Genomic DNA, 20,458 nt, shown 5'->3' with positions numbered 1-20,458 from the left:
AAAATATAATCCTAATTTTTCTAATCCTAATCTATAATGAAAACTTCAATATCTAGTGATCTAAATAGACGGAAAAAGATTTTCTACATCAAATAATATTTTATTTCATAGTGCATGATAAAATTTTAATTATTACTATAATATAAATACATAAAATAATGTTCTCGTGACAATACTAAATATAAAGCACAACCTTAACAAACATTCTAAATCGTTAACAATACTAATTAGTTAAAAATATAACCTGTTCTATTAAAAAGATTGCTATTCCAAGCCAAATGTTTTTTGTATGTTCACGAACGTCTAGCATCTAGTGTCTAAGGGATATTGTCAGCCACATACTTTATGAACTATATTTCCTATACAAGAATAAAACACAAAAGGAGCATATGTTTACAATGATTTTGACTAATTAAAAATAATAGCTCAATAAACTGGAATCTGTAAGTAAACTCAAATGTTTAGCTGAAATGATTATAATTCCAAGTCCAGCTAACAATCTGCAAATTATCCCAATCGGATGAGATCGGGTTCACAAATTTCTTAGAGGGGTGTTAGTCGAGAGTGAGTAACGACAAGTGTATGCTGTGACTTGCCAAAAGTCACATTTCTCTTAAATAACCAAACATTGAATTCATAACGTATGTTTTAAGTTGTTTTAAGAGGAAGAGGTTTTAAAACGTTTGTTGCCTACAATTCAAGAAGTTGGACTAGAATATGAGAGGAAGGCTATGGTTTTTTGTTGCACTGTAACGCACCACCACACTAAACCATCATGTTATTTGAATTTTGCACCAAAAGAAAATGATATTCTTATCTATCATTCACTGTATTGACCGCAATTTTCAATTATGAAAATTTATCGTTTAATTAACCTACCCGATATATAAAAAAATTCGACCAAGACAACTCTCAGTAGATCAATTTTATAATGAAAACAGTGTCGTATGATGGGTATAAAAATCTTTCAAAAAATTCGTTAGATATTTTCTGCTCTGTGTTTACTTGGATGAGGGCTATTTTATACTTGCTTCATATATCTTTTAAGACAAGTCTCACTGGATATGGGATGGACTATTTATACTGTGCTAGATTTTATATTATATTATATTACTATATTAAACAATGGCATATTTTTCCGTATCTTCTGATTTAAAAATATAAACAGTAAAATTTTTGAAGAGGTTTTTTCGAACAGTAGTGAAATACAACAACAAAAATTTTTTTTTTTTTTTATATTATTTTACTTAATTGAATTTTTGGCTGACCATACAGCTGTTTCGAGTATTGGCAAATACCCATCATCAGTGGCCTTGGAAATAATTCTTGTATTTAATAATTCGTAAATAATTATTTTTGAGACTGCAAGTACCAGGAATCAAACACGGGTTCTGCCAAATGTGAAGCTCAAAATTAGCGCACCTTAACCAACTTATCCAAAGCCGTACTTGACTTTTTTGTTCGCAAATTTTTCTGGAGTTTTGTTACTACTACTATGAAAATTTTTATTAACAATTTTACTTGCTGTGTTTATATTAGAACGAAATCATAAACCAGCTGTAGAATAATTGAATTGAATAATTAATTATAATTTTATTTTCAATTGTTAAATTTCAATACTATTCTGTTCTCTAAAATTTTTGTAAATAAAAAAGAAATTAGACTAAGTCTCTTCCGTAGGATACCAGTAGTTTTAGATCATTGTGTTTACTTCGTTGAAAAATGCAGTATTCAAATTGTGGATACAATTATTTTATAACGACAAAGACTTTATTTTCCATATTAGTTAAAATTATTTGAAACTTTTTTGTAGTAAAGTACGTAAGTATAAAGAAAACAATATGGCAGATATTCATGTACATTATTGTATTCATATTACATTATTTATGTTTAAAAGAATAAACACATATTTGCAGTACTTTAAGATATATTTTATTATATGTATGTCCCCATAATTTTTTGTATAGGTATAGATATACTATATCTGGTCAATTCTAATACTGTTGCTTAAAACTGATGTGATCACATTGGATCTAATTATTTAGAATGCATTTCAAATAAATCAAATAAGTTTTCAGATATTCAATCGATAAGGATATTTATTGATATTAATCCGAGTTTAAAATTAAATAGTTGTATCTAAACGGGGTGGAGATACATACAAATTTTTGTAGAAAATCATGGCTATCGCGGTCAGGTGAAGTTTGGAATATTGTAGGACTATTTTCATATCAACTAAAGCTAAAAAATACATTTCTTTAAAAGTATATTTATTATTAACGCTTCATGATAATATATTTAAACAAAAGATATAACTAAAATATATTGTTTTAGTTCACTACTTTACGAAACCTCTTTATAAAAATTTTTATTAAAACGTTGACATTCTTTGAAAGGCAATTTCGAATTGAATGAAATTGGCTACGGTTTTACCTCTGCATAAATAGTTTTATATAAGAGACACTTGATATGAAAATGTGTGTCATTTATTAGTGAAAATAAAATTATTAATTAATAGGAATAATGTTTTGTAAAAAAAATAAAATACAGCAGTAAATGTTATACGTAATGAAAATAAATATGAAAAGGTGTATGAGATCTTCACTGAACATCGCACATACTTATTTAATACCATATATAAAAATCTTATAATAACGAAACCTATTTTAAAAAATATTAATCATCAGCAAATTCCATCTTTTATTTTTAAAATTCCAAATATTAAAAATCTATTATATTTCAAACATAATTTAAATATTTTTTCCTCGTATATCCTATATTTTATAAAATGTGAATAATTTCTATATTCTTTGTAATTTTTTCTTCAATTTCCAGCCCGGTACCCCTTAGGCAAATAGGATTTGTGTTTCTATTTATTTGCCTTAATGTTGTTTTTTCCATAGATCTCCCCTCTTTCATACGCTATTCGATTTGTCTATTCCTATTTTTTTGTTTTTAAGGTATTGTTTCATTACAATCGACGTCGAAAGAATCAAAATTTTATTGAACGCAATAAAATTTCCGAACCTAAAATTGAATGCAATAAAACTGCTAGGAGCAATCGATATTTTTAAGGATACAATAATAGATTTTGGCACGTTCAAATACTTTAAAGCTGCAGATACAAAAGCACGTGCTGTGAAATTATACGAGTTTTAAGTGAATTAAAAAAATTTGTCAATAAAAAAGTTCATCTCATTTTGATTTATAGGAACGTGCAGTGAAAGTTTTTGTTTTTGTTGTTTTTAAAAAAGGAAATTTATTATCAAGTTCACATTGAGCGAAGAACAACAGAAGAATTTAAATTCACTTCATAAAAATGCCATCAAAAATTTGTTTCTGAAGTAACAAAGTTTTAGTTTCAAGTAACTGACGTCAATCAACTTCATATGCGTTTTAATTCCATTCAGTTTTAATTCCATACAGAAGAAGAAATACTTAAAAATTCCATTAACGAACAAAGTTTCAACTTTTACTAGAACTTCATATCAGATTACTCTGCAGTCTACGTTTCCGTAAATCAGTTGAAGTGCCACAATGCAGTTAAATTTCATATGCAATCATCTCGATTTTATTTTAAAAAAATTTTGTGACAAATTTTTGATTTCATTTCAGAAATATTTTTTATTTCAATAACGAATTTTTCTAGATTAAAAATTTTACTAGCATTGTAAAGTTCAGAAATTAGAGGGACAAAATTCGATGTGGTTCAAATATTTTATGAGACTTGGAGCATGTTACGTGTACAGTACGGTAAATAATAACATAGTGTTTATAAAAGAATATTCTTTTCCGAAAAACTTGTCAATAATAAATTTATAAGAAGAGCGATGATCCACTCCAACCTTTTGATGTGGATGGTAAAATAAAAAATTTTATTCCATAGGCTTTATTAGATATCATATAATTTTCCAACAGTCATACAAACATAGGAACAGTCAAAAATCACTAAATCTATTTATTTTTCCATGCCATGCCATGGAAGTATACCTATGTATGTGTAATTTATAAACGCTTCGGTTGTCCTACAATGCATTAAAAATATCAGTAAAAATGTTAATAGGTTATTGAGGATCAACATCAAATTTTATATTGGTTATATCATATGTGCACATACGGTTTAATAATATCCGTAATATTTTCTTTCAGAGTACCACAAAAATACTCGCAACTTACGAAAGAAAGCACAAAAGTTCAATTATGGTCGCAGTGCTCTGTTCCGTTGGGAGCTGGTATTCCTATTCCTATTCTTATGAAAGAAAACAAGTGAAGCAACAACAATGCTCTTAAAATCTTCAGAGTTAGGTTTTACTAGTAAAAAATCAATTTTGCGTCTCATATTTCAGTGCAATCAAATGCAAATATCAGTCTATTGTGAATGTTTACTGGAAATGTATTGCAAAATCCTAATCATCCATCTTAATCGTATGAACAGAAATAATAACAAATTGAAATATATTAAAACAATAAGTTAAAAAGTGCTTACCATTGCTGTTCTATTATTCTTTTTGTTTTTTATATTTATATTAATTAATTTTTAATGTTTGTACACAGCACAACAAAAAACATGCATTTGACATATTTTAAAAGTGATGCCAATTTATTTCAATCAGACTTAATGCTGTTGTTTACAACTCTGGAAGAAGAAATTACGGCTAATGAGTAGAGAACATATGAAACCATATAAATAACAATGCATTTTATAGTTCTGATTTGACAGCACTATTTTCGTAACAGAAATCAAATTAAATTTTTAACCAAGGTATTATATGCAAAGTTTACGTACGGGAACGGGTTTCCTTCAATATCATTTAACCCATTCTGGCTGTTTGCCAGATCTCGTGGACCGTTTTTGTTGAAAATTTGGTTAATGTCCATTTTTTTCCTATTAATTTTGTTCCTTTTAAGATTGTTTCTAACAATAAACCACAGAACTATACTAATAAATAAAATAAAATGAAACTGGTATATATACATGAAACGGTATACGCTCGATTTAAGAGCTGGTAATTGAAATTACTAATTCGGGAGAAGTGGGTTAAGAATTGTAGAATATATTAAAATTATGAAAACTTACTAAAAATATGATGACGATTTTTTGCACAGTACTTAAATCAAGATTTATTTTTAGCTGAGTGAAGATATTAATGAAAATTATTGTTTCATCTGGGACAAGCAAAATCTTAAAGTAATTATCAAAAGACTTTCTCTTGCACTATAAAATGACAAAAAGTCAGTATTCGATATGACACATAATCTTGAGATGATGTAAGCGTACCCAGATGGTATGACAAAACAATTAATTTTGGTCATCTTATTTCATTGGTATGAGATTGGTAATATACATTTCGATTTCAGAGTTATACCAAGTATATTGATGTCAGAATGTTAGAAGAATATTTTCAACAGAGATTAACTTAATATCTGGTTTAATTATTATTTTTAAGGAAAAGGGATACTACACTGTGATCTAAAATACATATTGTGCCCCTTAGTTGAATTAGAGTGTTTTTCCAAGTTCAATTTCATTTATGAAAGATAGTATAGAGGCTAGCCTGGAATTTGTATGTTCCATGAAATACCCTCCCAGGTGTTTCTTCCGCTTGTGTATCACTGTTGGGTATTCTCATAGCACATGGAAACGCTTAGCGGTTTCTCTCTCTTCTATGCAGTATCTACAGTCTGATTTGAATTAGATTTCTATATTTGTTAGGTGATTATTTAATCTCCAGTGTCCAGTTAGTTTTTCGTTAATAATTCTTAGGTTAGTTAGTACTATGCAAGCCTTGATGAGTTTTAGGTTGTAAGTGCTTGAAATCATTTTAGACTGCGAAAGTCTTGGTAGTTGTTCCGAAAATAGTTCTCTTTCCTTTCTTTCGTAACGAAATCTAGTTAAATCAACGAAATTATTTTTCTAAGTGTAAATATAGTTGTATAATACAATGAACCAGTAGATCTAAAAGGATCCTTAGAATCCTGTTTCCAGTAAGATCAGGTAAAATCTAAATGTAATTGTAATTATAGCATTAATATGAAATTATATTTATAGTAAGACAATTGCAAGCAGTAGTTCTTCTTATGATAGGTGGACTTATTTAGGTCGTCGAAACAGGGCACTGTATGCACCAGCTATTGCTCAATATTCTTATATAAATATCTAACTCTTTAACTCCTAGGAGGAGCATAGGGCCGCTCAATATTCTTGATTGGAGTAAAAACCATTAACAAATTGTTATTATGACCAATATTTATTTAGTTTTCATATTTTTTCCGGACTTAGGTCTTTTATTATTATGTGTACATTGTTACGTGTACATACGTGCCTAGTTTTATTGTGGAATATTATGGAATATAATTTTCAATAATGAAAAAACTAAGACTCTGTTTATAACGCGTAAGTAAAGACAGCATCCGACGAGAGTGAGAGTGGGTGATTTGGTGATAAACTGGGAGGATAGCGTTAAATATCTCGGTACCACGCTGGACAAACGATTCACAAGGCTTAAAATTGTTCAATTGAAAAGAATGAGCTGTGCCAAAATTCTTCATTACTTCCAACCGCTATTTAGAAATGAAAATCTCAATACTAACAACAGGAAACTGATATATAACCAAATAATTCGTCCGTCACTTCTATATGGTTGTGTAGTGTTTAGCAAAGCTTCAAAGACTACTATTCACCAGCTAGAAATTGCACAAAGCCAGGCTCTGAGAAGACTCTTCACAGTTCGATGGTACATTAGGAAGTTTGACATCCTCAGGGACATTAAGATTGATCCCATCAAAAAATACATAAAGGATAGAGCCATGAAATTATTTGCGAAATCTAACAGACTTACCAACACCGTGTTATCTAATCTCAGAATGGTTACAGGCTCCTCGGAGAGGTATGCAGATCTGAAGTCAATTATTGCTTAGTCTGATGAAGTGATAAACAATAATCTAGTCAAGGCGCAAAGAGGGGTTTTGTAGAAACCTCGCAGTTAATAGAGAGTAAAAGTGCTCAGGTGCACTGACTCAACTAGCCTCAACATAATAATATTGACATGTGTATATATATACATACATATAAATTTATATGCATATATATATATTCATATGTATGTATATATTTATATATATGTACACTATTATATATATAATATATATTTGTTACTCACTATTGTAACTTTACATATAATTATTATTTTCTATTATTTCAATATGTATTATTTATAATAATTAAATAGTTGGAAAAATAAAATGAATTTTAAATTTGTATTGTTCTTGAACTATTGTAGTAGTCGGAATGTGATCCTGTGATTTATGTTAGTCATGTATTTGCCTAACTCTTTTATTATTTACATGTGACAAAGTGGGGAAAAGCGGGAAGTTTTTACATATTTGCACAAAATTTCAAAAAATAAGTTAACAAGTCAAGGTAAAGAACTGCGTAAACGTTACCGTAAAATATTGTTGCCGATTTGTGTTGATATTCAAGGCTCCAACGTGCAATCCTTTAAGCGCCGTCAACCGTCAACAGGAAAACACTCACGTTTTGTTGTTTTAACAATCGCACGAGGAAAAGTAATAATGATGCGGTACAAAAGCAACCTCAAACCAACGGAACAAAAAATTTTAGAAATTATTGTACAAAACTACAACGCGTTCAGATACACTACATGCAGATACACAGATACGTACGTGCAGATACGACGAACCCGTTGCAAATGAATGAGTTCGGTTTTAGAGCTTATGATGTTTCATAAGATATACGCGATGTCTGTGTGTGCCAGTGTATGTGTGATGTGGTGGTGTGTGTAGCACATTTATGCACGTTTTAACTAAAAATAAAGGCAGCGAAGCACAAGTATTTGCATAATTAAAATGACATTTCAAATGTCATACAATGATAACCTAAATACCTGCCGCTCACAGATCCACACGCGTGCTAGCAATCCTTGCGTCATGTTAATAGCAGCTTAAATATTGTACGTTAGTATATATATATATATATATATGTGTGTGTGTGTGTTGTGCTTTGATTGTGGTAACATTGCAGCTGTGTGTGTTAATGAGTAAATTTACAAGGAAATAGGTTATCACATACATTCCACAAAAAACTTAACCGCAGTCGTTGTGCATATGCCATACACATGAACGCAGCGTATGATTATAATTACATAGATACACACATATACATTTATATGTATATTAAATATACAATAAAAAAAATGTTTGTGTATTTAAGCAAATAAATAAAAATATAGATTTATGCGCTGTGGATTCCGCGCTTGAAAATTACGGCATGAAAATGACAAGTTTATGCGCTCGAAGTTGCAATTTGGCACACAAAGCGCAGCACGGCTTATGTGCAGCTTAATTATGATAATGCATTTGCTTGTAGTATTTTAAACATTTTATTCGGAGCAAAAAAAAGAAGAAACAAAATAGGTTAAGTACTGCAAAAGAAAGCTGAACTGCAGACATAAGCTGCTTGCCTGGCAGCCCATTTTCCAACGAGCTGACAATATATAAGTTGCTTGCCACAAACTTTACACGGTTTGGTAGGAATCTTCTGATAAGCACTTTATGCTCTCATTACATACTTTGATTGCAAACTTAAAAAGCTATTTTTTTGGGAGAATAAGATTTTGTAAATAACTAAATATTTATTTTTTTAAATACAGAATATCAAAATAAAAGTACTGATTACGATTCACTAGTAATAATTTATTACTATCCTAACGTTATAAAAACATAAAGAATTTCTAAAAACAGTGCTATATATACTATTCGCTATTTTAGGTTAAAGCTCGTAAGAACTGTTGTATAGCAGCTCAGCATATGTCTTTCTTCTCCTCACAATTAACTAACCACGCTGCTTAGTGCCCCGGTCACATATGAACAGTTAGACTATCATAAATATATATCCACACTTGATTTAGTATCCTATGAGGTTGCTGAAATTAAAATTAGTTTAGAAAAAGCTATTTCTCATTTGAAAATACATCCACTTTAGACAAAATTTTCAAGCTGGCATCAGGCTCAACTTATTAAAAGAATACGTCCCAGTATAGATATCAATTTTTCAGCTTAAATTTGTATAATCTCAATTTGAAGACAAACAAAATTTATAACACGAAATTATATTGTAAAATTATAGTAAAACTATAAACAGCATTAATTGAAAAGAAGAAGAAAGAGCTAATTTATCATACATCTACCATGCTAAACGATTGAATCTTCCGTTTGATCATTTGTGTCACAGTTGTGGAGATGACAAAGTGCCGCTACGCATATTCTTTGTTATTGCCCAATGCAGTTTCAATAAACTATTTTACGGGCTTTCCTTTTTGGATATTTTCAACAGCTGCAGGACTTAAAGGGTTCCTAGACCTCTGAAGAGTGTTTTAGTGTGTGCCATAGGCTTAAAGTGATATCTAAACCACTGACTTTCTTATACGATAACACAATGAGTCAATAGGTCCAAATGGGTTTTCAGGACCGTTGGCAGTAGTTTTGTAGGTATTATAAATATTATAATATATTATTATAATTAGAATATATTATTATAAGTATTATAAATATCAACTTCAGTAAGTCTATATAGTGCAGAATTTTTTTCAATATGTCATATACAAAATGTGATTGATTAATTTGTGATGCGGATCAAACATCTATTATGTATTATTTCAATTTTCTATATTAAAACTTATTGCACTCAAGGCAATTGTGAAACACAATTACTTTATAAAACTACATCGCTTTATATAAAACTTAATGAAAATTTTTCCTTTTAAATTGGCACGAATATGCTATTTTATATCACTAAAACTGAATAACATCTCCTTTGAGAAATTTCTGAAAAATTTTTTATATTCAAATTTTATGAAAAGGTCGTTCTTCTCCTTCGTGGAGTTTGAAAACTTATACCATTTTTTTATAATAGAAAAATTTAACTGCATTCCTTTTGTGAACATTTAACAAGTGAAAAAAATAATTACAAACTTAAAAGTAAATTTTAAAATATATGGACCATTACTGACCATCTGACTATTACTATAAACTGGTGTCAAATCAAATTTTAAATACATACAAAATACAAGAACTAGTTTCTAAAATCAATAGACCTTTTTATACATAAGAGTCTTAATATCAATGTTTTCTTATAACACCTCCGTTTTGATACAATGCAGTGACGTGGGCGATCGAATAGAACGCTAAATAACTATTTTAGATCATCGACTGCTTTCTTTAAATTGTCAATATTGTCAGTATACTTTGAAGAAGTAGAAGTGGCACAGTGTCAATTCATGTGATAAGGAAAAGTGGTTTACAATTTACATGAAGATTTCAGTCAAAAAATTGATCTCAACTATAAACCGAGGTGATGGTGCATAATTTACACTGAACACCAACATTTTTCTGCAATTATTCGCACCAGATATGAGGAATTAAAAGGTTGAACTAAACTTCAACTATTATTGTGCATTTATGGTTTGATCAAGCAGAATTCACTATTTCATGACAATGATATTAAAAATGCAAAAATTTGTCAATATTGGTTTCTCAATTGACTTCTTCAAATAAAATTTCTTTGTTTAACTCGTCGAAACCAAATATTATATTACTATTCAAAGCAATGATATTTGTTACTAAATGATATTCCTCACTATAATTCCTCACTTTTATTTATAATTGTTAGTGTAATCAACGAACACTTTTTTTCGCATTTTGATGCTATTAGCTGGCTTTATGACTTCTACTTATTTTAATTTACACGCTAAAACTAACTTAAGTACTAACTTTATGCGTCAGAAGGTTAAGGTAGTTTAAGTCAAACTAGGTGCTCAGTTCACTTAGACCTTGCGGGTCCATTATGTTATCAATTACTATATTATTATTATGTACACGGAGACTTAACTGCTTTACTTTTGAAACCATTTTAAGGCTTCGATATAGAGCAAGATATATTTAGTCTAAGCGCTTTCAGTCTTTGTGTGAGATCTAATCATATATTTGCTAAAAAATTCACTCTGTTTCCAGATAGAGCCGTGTAACTTCGTAAGAAGTGTTCCAAGGTTCCTTATTCCTCTTCATCTGCTCAGCTTATGTAGTATTCATTGAATAAGTCTGCTAACCTAAGAGCATGTCTCTATGACACCATTACAGTAAACGGTTATACAAGTCGCAAATGCTTAAGTAGGATGAAGGAATCCACCTTGTATTTGTTAATTATTTAATTAAATAAAGTAACTCATACGCACTGAGATGCTTAAAATTTATGACATAATAAATTCAAGTAATAAATGGTCAAAAGATTTTTCTTGTCATTTAAGTTAATTAACTTTTTTGTAGTTAATAGCTTTTAACCTAGCTTGCTTATTTATAAGTTTCTCTGATTTTTGTTTTATGTGTGCATTAATTGCATTAGTTTTGCAACTGTCGCAAAAGCATATAACTACTTTTCACGAAACAATTCAGCTTTATTTCCTTAATATCCTTGACATGTTATTCCAGATATAGTAGTTTATGGTGAATGGATTGCTTCTAATTAAAAAAATTTCACAATGCGTTATCCATTTCATCCTATTGCATAATTTCCATATAAAAAATACTGAATATGCATAAAGAGTTGGTAAAAGGAGCAAAGTAATGTTAACAAGCTTAGAATCCTTTTTAAGTAGAATTCCAATATAATTATTTTTTTTTTGTGCTGAAATGCTTAACAAAGTTTTAAAATATAGGAGCTTGTGTTGTTGCTGGTATGTTTTTGATGTGATGATTATTTCTTTTTTAAGCCTCATAAAAAACTTTTTGAAGTGCGATTGTGGACACCACCTGCACTACGCTGCACTTGACGATGACAACGGTTTGCGGTAGCGGATGTCTGAAAGTCATTTCGAATGCACTTTTATTATCAACAACCCAAACCTCGAACAAAACCAACAGCCAAAGGAGTAAATGTGAAAATAATAAATTGTTAGCGAAGGGAAAAAGAAGGTCGCTAGCCGCGTATGACATTATGCAAGTCATCTAAGTCATCAAAGAGAGCGTCTAGATAAAAATAGACTGTATGACATAATTATATATTCAACTAAAAGCAAAATGAAATTAATTAAACCAAAATGCACTAAGTAAAGTCAAGTGAACTAAAATGTGGAGAGAAAAAATTTAGAAGCTTTTGAATAAATAAAATAAAAAAAAATTCAATAAATGGGAAATTTAGTTGACAATATGTGCAACGTAGCCTGGCAAATGTTACTTTAAAGAAATAAAAAATTTAACAGGGTCTTAAAAGATATTTACTGAAGGCATAAAATAACTTCATTTTAATTTTAATATTTGCATTGTCGCCGTTTTGTCTTATGTGGTTTTTACCAAAACTTAAATGAATAATTTAAGTAAAAAAAAAATTGTAAAATAATCAATATTTGTAATATTATTTAAAAAAAAAATAATTGGCGATGAAAAGTGCCACCTGAAAGAAATGGATGTAATGGACTTGGTGTTGAAGCACACAGCGCACAGTGTGACAAAACACAAAATTAGGCGGTCATAATTCGATATTTTCGGAACCAGTAGAGATATTGATATGAAATTTTCCTAAAATATAGTTTTTGATCTTTCTTTTAAATCTAATTTGAGTCCAATCGGCCTACCGGAACTACCCGAAATTTTTGCCCAAACATGGGGATTTTACCGTGGTCCCAAGATTACTTAAAAACTATGATAGGTAGAAAGATGAATTTTGGTGTCCGGAAAACTTACGTTATTATCTAGATTCCAACTTTTTTTTAAGGTTTTCCGCCCACTGCCACACCCACCCCTCATACAAAATTTTCATATTAAATCATTTATTATCGTTAAAAACACTTTTTGCACTTATTGGACTACATATATACGTGACTTACATAGCAACACAACTCTATGCAAAAAATGGGCGTTATCCGCCCATTAGTTCCTAAGTTATTTGCAGTTTATGCAACTTTAGCGAAATTATGATTTCGTAAAAATTTAACCAACTTTAAACCCTTATAGCTTTTTTACTATTCATTCAAAAATGATCACTTTTAATTTTTTTTTAAAGCTTACGATATTGTTATTCATTATGTGTAAAAAAATTTCAATTTTAATTATCAATAAAATTTTATTAGCGAAATTGCACAAAAAGACAGCATTTTTTTCATGGCCATTTTCACTTCTATCGGCGATACCCAAAAAATGTATCCGATTTTTTTCATGAAATTTTTCCTATTAATAGCCAAATAGTTAAACTTTACAACAAATAAAAAATTGGCCTGCGCACTCTATGTTTTACACCTATTGCAGGCCTCAGAAACCAGCGAAAAATTACGAAAAATATGACCTTCAATAAACCCCATTTATTTCAACAAAAAATTCAATAAGTAATAACAAAAAGACATTTATAATTTTATAAATATTTAATTTAATTATATTTCAAATTTCAACTAAATCGGTTGAAGAATAACGAAGTTATAACACATTATGTTCAGACGCCTGAAATTAGATTTAAAAGAAAGATCAACTCAAAAACTATATTTTAGGAAAATTTCATATCAATATCTCTACTGGTTCCGAAAATATCGAATTATGACCGCCTAATTTTGTGTTTTGTCACACTGTGCAGCGCCTGTAAAAACATTTTTAATGTAAGAACGAATATTAACGGATTTGTTTAATATAAAACATATTAATAGACAATTTTTTTTAATATAAAAAATCTGCTGTTTAATATAATCGGTGACTGTAATAGACTCGATGTTGAGATAAACAGTCTGTGTAAAAGAGTTTCTAATGTTAAAATGAATATTAACAGAATATTTGTTCAATGTTAAAAATGATGTGTGCAGTTTAATGTTATCAATTTCAGCTGTGAAAGAATTGTCAAAGTTACGAGTTCGTAATTTTTTGTTACTTTGTTTTTTACTCTTTTGTCAAATATATCATAGAACCCTGTATGAAAACAAAATAGAAAGTTTTAACATAGCGTCGACAGTAGCACAAAAACCAAGTTGAACTTGTGACACGATGTGGGTCGCAGCTGATATTTTGATAGTTTGTATGTATATATGTGCGTGTGTATTTGTATTTGCATGAGTTTTGCATAAAAAGTTATTTTTATTTAATTTTTTTTCTCTGTTTCGTACATTTTGTTTTGTACTTGAAAAAACCATTTTACTGTGTCAGTTGAAACAATGGCAGAAAGTGGAACAAAAACATCAACAGCACCAAGTATCATCAACAGTGGGGTAGGCTCAACGTCAACGTTATGACTTGCAATTTATAACACCACCAACAACAATACAAACAACAACAGCAATAGAATAAGAGTAGCGATTTCAATAGCAACAATAACAAAAACAAAAACAATGACAATAACAACAACAACAATAACAAACACAAAAAAAATAAAACAAACAACAATGAAATATAACTACTGATGCATAAAAACTAAAGCAATTTTTAGTAACAGTGGCGTTTAGCAGTAAAAGCAACAACAGAAGAACAAGAGCAACAAACTTGCACACATCAACACAAATGTGTGTGTGCGATACAGTGCATGTTGTACATGGATGGAATGGTTGTGTTGCTGTTAGTGTTGGTGGTACTATGTTGATAATAATGACAAAACAATGCAAATGACAATATGCTAACTTGACATTTGTCAAGTTGCAAATGTGACAGCGGGAAAATTGTGCGCGTTTAAGCATTTCAGGGCAATTGTCACATTTCAAACATTTAAAAGTGCATTAGTAAGCGAGAATTTCAAAAGGGCTGCACTGCACTAAATATGCACTAAATATAAATAAAAACTAGAGAAGAGAAGAAAAAAAAATGAGCTTAAAATGGAAAAACCTAGTACAATAAATAAAATAATTTGAGTGCACAATTAACACAAATAGAAAAAAATAAATAAACAGACTTTTTTTTGTAAATAAAAAATTTTCATTTAAGGCTTTAACTTAGTTAAGCGTCTATCCATTAAATTAACAACACTTTTATTCAAAAAATTAAATTCAAACATAGGTGAGCAGTCTAAAGTGCAATTTGCAAAATAAACCAAATGCATATCAGCTAAGTTAACCACCTGAAACCAGCGTTGCACCACGAGTTTATGGCAAAGCCATTTCCAGTCGATTAACTAACGACCTTCATCGGAAACAATTTCGTTGACCTATTGCCTTCAAACAAATTGAAAATTTTCCAACATTGAATTGTTATAGAATATTATTTTGCATGGTTTCCCGGGTACGTCTGTTGAACCATCTTAATCGTTTTAAAAGACTTTTTTGATAATACCAGTGCGTTCAATATGTCTTAAGTAGTTTTTTGTTAGAGTTGTCAATGTAAAAAATAAATAACTTCAAAACCTGATACGTAAACTGTAAAATCATTTATCCGAACATTAATTGCATATAACACTACTTGGCTTATAGTCTGGAAGTATCAGTGATGAAAAATCCGTATTAATGTTAAAATATGGCAACTTTTTCTTGAAATTTGGAGGATTATTCATTTAGTTACAGCTGTGTTAGTGACACATCTTTGTATTTTGTTTTTTTAGAATAATGGATTCAAAGCAATTTTGTGTCGCCATTTATCATCGCTACTTGATAACAAATAATCAAAAACCAAAAGCTTGATTAGTTGTACCCGAACTCCATTGAGATATACCATATGGTAAAGAAATGGTTTGCTGAGTTTTAATGCTGTCGAATAAACACATGTAATACCGAAAAAAAACACCTGGTTTTAACTCCACCATAAGTGCAACAGACAGTTGGGAAGGTCATAACGTTCGTATTTTGAGAAGCAAATGAAACTTTGTTCATCCACATGGTTGCACAAGACACGATCACCAACGAACTTTTCCAAAAATTTGTTATCCTACAAATACATTAAGCGATGTGTTATGTGTTTTGCATACAAGAATGGCGTAATGGGGTTGTTATTTTAAAAATACTCGTTTGATAGATTTTTTTACAATATATTATTTGTAAACTATACTGCCACTTAATCAATCTTCAGGATTAAGTGACTTCTTAAATATTTAAGAAGTGCGACATGCCAGTCGTAAGAGGCAACCCAAAAGACTTCACCCGATACTGTCTATATTATAAATGTAGTAAAAGAATTTCACTTTCCTCAACCCACTGGAGTGATAAAAATAGTATCGACTGGTACCAAATAATGGGCTGTCTTGACAAATAGTTGATCCCTTAAACATAAGTTAAGAGAGCGTCGTGGTAGCTCTAGTTAAAACTTAAATTTTCGCTGGTTCTACGTCTGTAGTCATTTATGTTATATTAATCTGACGTGGATTTGTGCTGTGACCCAAAAAGTAGTACTGGTATTAGATAGGTCTCGCTTAGATTCTATTGTTGTCGCGTATAAGCTGCAGAGTAACAAAGCAGTTGCAAGGCACTTTTATTACCCTCCCTAAGACAGCGACATAAACAATTATAAGGGAGATTCAATTCTTTAACATGATTTCCTAACGGGTGTGATCCATCAACAAACAGATTACTAGATTAATTCTTAATATAAGGTCGCTAAAGTGCATGTCCCATGCAATATTATTATTAAATATTATATAATAATTAAACTTTTTATATTTTTATTTAGAGGTCATTAAAAATTAGAAGCAAGAATTAAAAGGAATATTCGCATGATTTCATCCCTTAACATATTGAGGCTTATAATCATATTTTTGAAATGAGTTTGTTAACTATAAATATACATTCTTTTATGTTTTAGTTGGAATTAAGCTTTATTCGCATTAATATGAATATATTTCTGCTTATTTAAGATTCTTTAAACCGTAAACATTTCCTTTCGTTTTCTTTCTGCAGATGTTTTTCGAGAGAAAATATCTAATAGATTCCTGTCGCTATTCAAAACGTAGTACATATCTCAATTCCAAGCTAGCGAACATACAAAGCTACTGCTCGTTTTGTTAAGAACAGTAATGGAAAATTGCTTTTACGTTGAATATTTTCCTTTTTCCTTAATAGTAAATCTCATTCGTTGCCATATTGTTTAAACATTTTTAAAAATAAATGCTTTCTGAAGAATTCGCGAGGTATATTAGCTCGTCATGGCGAACATGTCTGCATGCAAGAGTTCTACATTCGTTTATCTGTTCTTTACGTTTCAAGGATACATTTTAAGCTGCTTTCCGTCTGTTTTTTTTCTCTGTGTACTCTATGGTGAATTATACAATAAACAGTTTCTAAATTTGAATTTTTTTCCGTGATATATTTCATGTAACATAGTCGTAATAATTAATGTATGAGTGAATATATGTGCACATGATTTTCCACATGAATGCCAAGGAAGCAAATATGCGTGCTTGTAGTAAGGATTTATCTGCTTTTAAAAGTCTGACATATTTTTTATTTTATTTTTATTTTGCATATAAATCAAATACAGAGACAACAATTGTATGTGATTTACATAAATGCATACAGAAATAGAAATGCTCAGTGCACTGTGAAGGTAACCCACGTCAAGGCTGTGTAAATAATACTTCAATAGCTGCGTATTTGCACAGGTAAACAAATAGGATTTATAGAATAATCACAACGAATAGAATCTCACATACTACCCAATCCTTTTCATCCTTGGCATTATACTTCTCAAGCACAATAAATAGAAATAAGATGGATGCCTTTTTTTGCTTTTAAATGTATTTGTTTTCTGTTTTATTTGCTGTACAAAACCCATTTGTTGCACCCTGTATATGTAGGTAGCATTATAATATACATACAAGTTACGCAGCATACGAAACGTAAGAAAGCAACCTAAACTTACGATGTGAAACGTATAATACTCGCATAACAAGCTTGCAACTCGTTACTCGTTACTTGTAACGTAATGTAGCGAGTGCACTTAACATGCGATGAGGCTTCATAATGGGGCGAATGAATTGCGCCATTGATGTTTATTGGTGTGTGTATGTATTTGTGTGTGTGTGTGTGTGAAAGTAAGTAAACCATAATGCTTATCTGCTGCATTTAGTGCTGAAAACTGAGCAGCAGTTTTAACAGCTGCAGTTAATCTGAGTGCATATTTTTGTTAACTTTTATTTTCCATAGTTCCTTTTCCTGCTCCTGCTCATGGGTCCTATTTGAACTACATACTTTCGTTTTTTTTCTAGAAGAAATTTTCAACAACATTTTTTTTGTACTGTACGCTACAAATGCACATGTGTTTACTTCGTTTTTCTGTGTATTTTTTTTGGGCCAAGTACACGTAATGAAAATTTGAAAATTTTATGGATCTTCCCGTACGTCACATTGCGCTTCAAGGTGCAATCGCATAAGTTTGCCTTATGAGTTAAGCAAGCATGTGATGTGATTTTGTGTTATTGTTAAAGTTTTGATGAGTTCATTTATGTACGGAAATTTTACAGAAATTAGGTTTCCCAAGCAAATAGGCACACATAATGAAGGAAATTATGAAAAGCAGCTTATGAAAGAAAACTAAGTTTTGGAATTAGGAATAATTAATGCTATTTTTCGCTATGAAGTTGCCATGTTAATTTAATATTTTTTACTAATTTCAATCAAAACTAAACTTAAAGGAAGAGCAATTTTAAAAATAGCAACCTACTTTTAATTAAGATTTTGTACATAAAGTATTACAAACAATGAAGTATATATGGTTTAATTGAATATGTTAACAACCCATTGTGTACTCAATGTAGTATGAAAAGACTCATTTGCAGGTACATTGTATTACAATTTTTAATTATCATGTAAGTAGACTGTATTTATATTTTTTTTTAGAAAAGCATAAATTAGGTGAAAAGAATTAGGTCATTTACGCAAGACTTGGGTTGAGAGGGTACGTGTTGATATAATTGTCAGCACTTGCTATTCTATTGTATATTATATTTGCACCAACGGGTAACAAATTTGATAAATTTAGTACTAGTAAAGTATAATCGTAACCGGTAATGTTATAATTATATATCTTTTGTAACTAGTCATAATGTAATAGACAGAAACATTAGGAGAATAGAGTACTGCTATTATCTTTATTTTCAGAATATAATAAGAAAAGCTTTTTTAACCAAGCTACCATTTATATTGTAGATGTTTGTACTTAAATATTGGTAAAGTCTACAATTCTTGAAATACAATTTTCAATATACAAATTTATTATTTTTATTTTTTTGTATTGCTACGACTATTTACATTATAAACAACGAGTAGCTTGTATCTGATCCATTAATATATAAAATGATAAAATATTAAAAAAACTGATACTGAAACAAAAAGTTGATATGAAATATCCCCAAAAAAAAAATTTTTTTGAAGTGCCTAAGAAAATGTTTGAATACTAAATGTACATTTTATAGCAATCTTCCCTATATACATACTAAGTTAATTGTACCAAGTATAATTGGTAAAGTGCGGGTTTAAGAAATGTATTGATGCCATAAACGGTAAACGTGGAAACCGTAGCAGTTTCAAACTTATGCTTTATAACATAATTTTAGAGTACCCTTGTTATACTACTTTATATTGAACGATTAGTGTATTTTGAAAATGTTAATATAAAAAAGCTAGATCAAGTCATCAAAAATCGTCAAAGTTATCAAAATATTACTTATTTTTATATTAGGAAATGGTCTGATTATTTCCACTCAGCCATCAGTTCTTATCCATCTTATTAAAAGCTTCTCTTATTTTCAAGTATAGAATAATATTTGGGGATACCTGATTATGGATATTTGTCAATATTTGCAACAGATGTATGGTTAGTCTAAGGACTCACTCGATTGATTTATTTCTTATATCTTGATTTTAATATTTATTTATTATTACCATATCTTCTAATAGAAAATGATCTTTTGGCATGGAACATAAAATTCTTGATTATTTTTGATTTTATTTTATTTTGAGAAATAAACGTTACAGATAAGTTTTTTTCGTCTAAAGAATGAAATAAAGAAAATAAAGTAATATTACAATTTAAATGTAGAAATTTAAAACTTAAAAATTGAATATCAATCTTACTATTTATTTATGAGCTCCTTAAGAAAGGAGTATGTAAGTAAACATTACTGTTGTGAAATATTGATATAAACATCACTGTCCTTAAGTATTTCCGATAACATAAAGATACCTAAATTTGTACATTGCGAGCTTAAAACTTCGAGGCCAAAACACACATGTCTTCAATTATTTCCAATTAAAGTACAATGAACTGCTAATTGTGTTAATTACACAAAATAATAACTAAAAATTTAAAATATATCTAAGCATGCAACGTTATGTTATTTTATATTTAGTATCCGGAACAGTTTCAGTGTATAAAACGTCATGCAACCAATATTTTTCTTTATACATACGTATAGAAAGTGTGTAGAAAGTGTGTCTACAGAAAAATGTCACGTAACGTTGGAAGAAAGTAAAAGTTTATTTTCAGTTTTAATGGAGAA

Source organism: Teleopsis dalmanni, chromosome 2 (assembly GCF_002237135.1).
Source record: "Teleopsis dalmanni isolate 2A chromosome 2, ASM223713v2, whole genome shotgun sequence".
NCBI classification, from domain to species: Eukaryota; Metazoa; Arthropoda; class Insecta; order Diptera; family Diopsidae; genus Teleopsis; species Teleopsis dalmanni.
The sequence above is the reverse complement of the archived record's forward strand: the minus strand, read 5'-3'. Positions refer to the sequence as shown.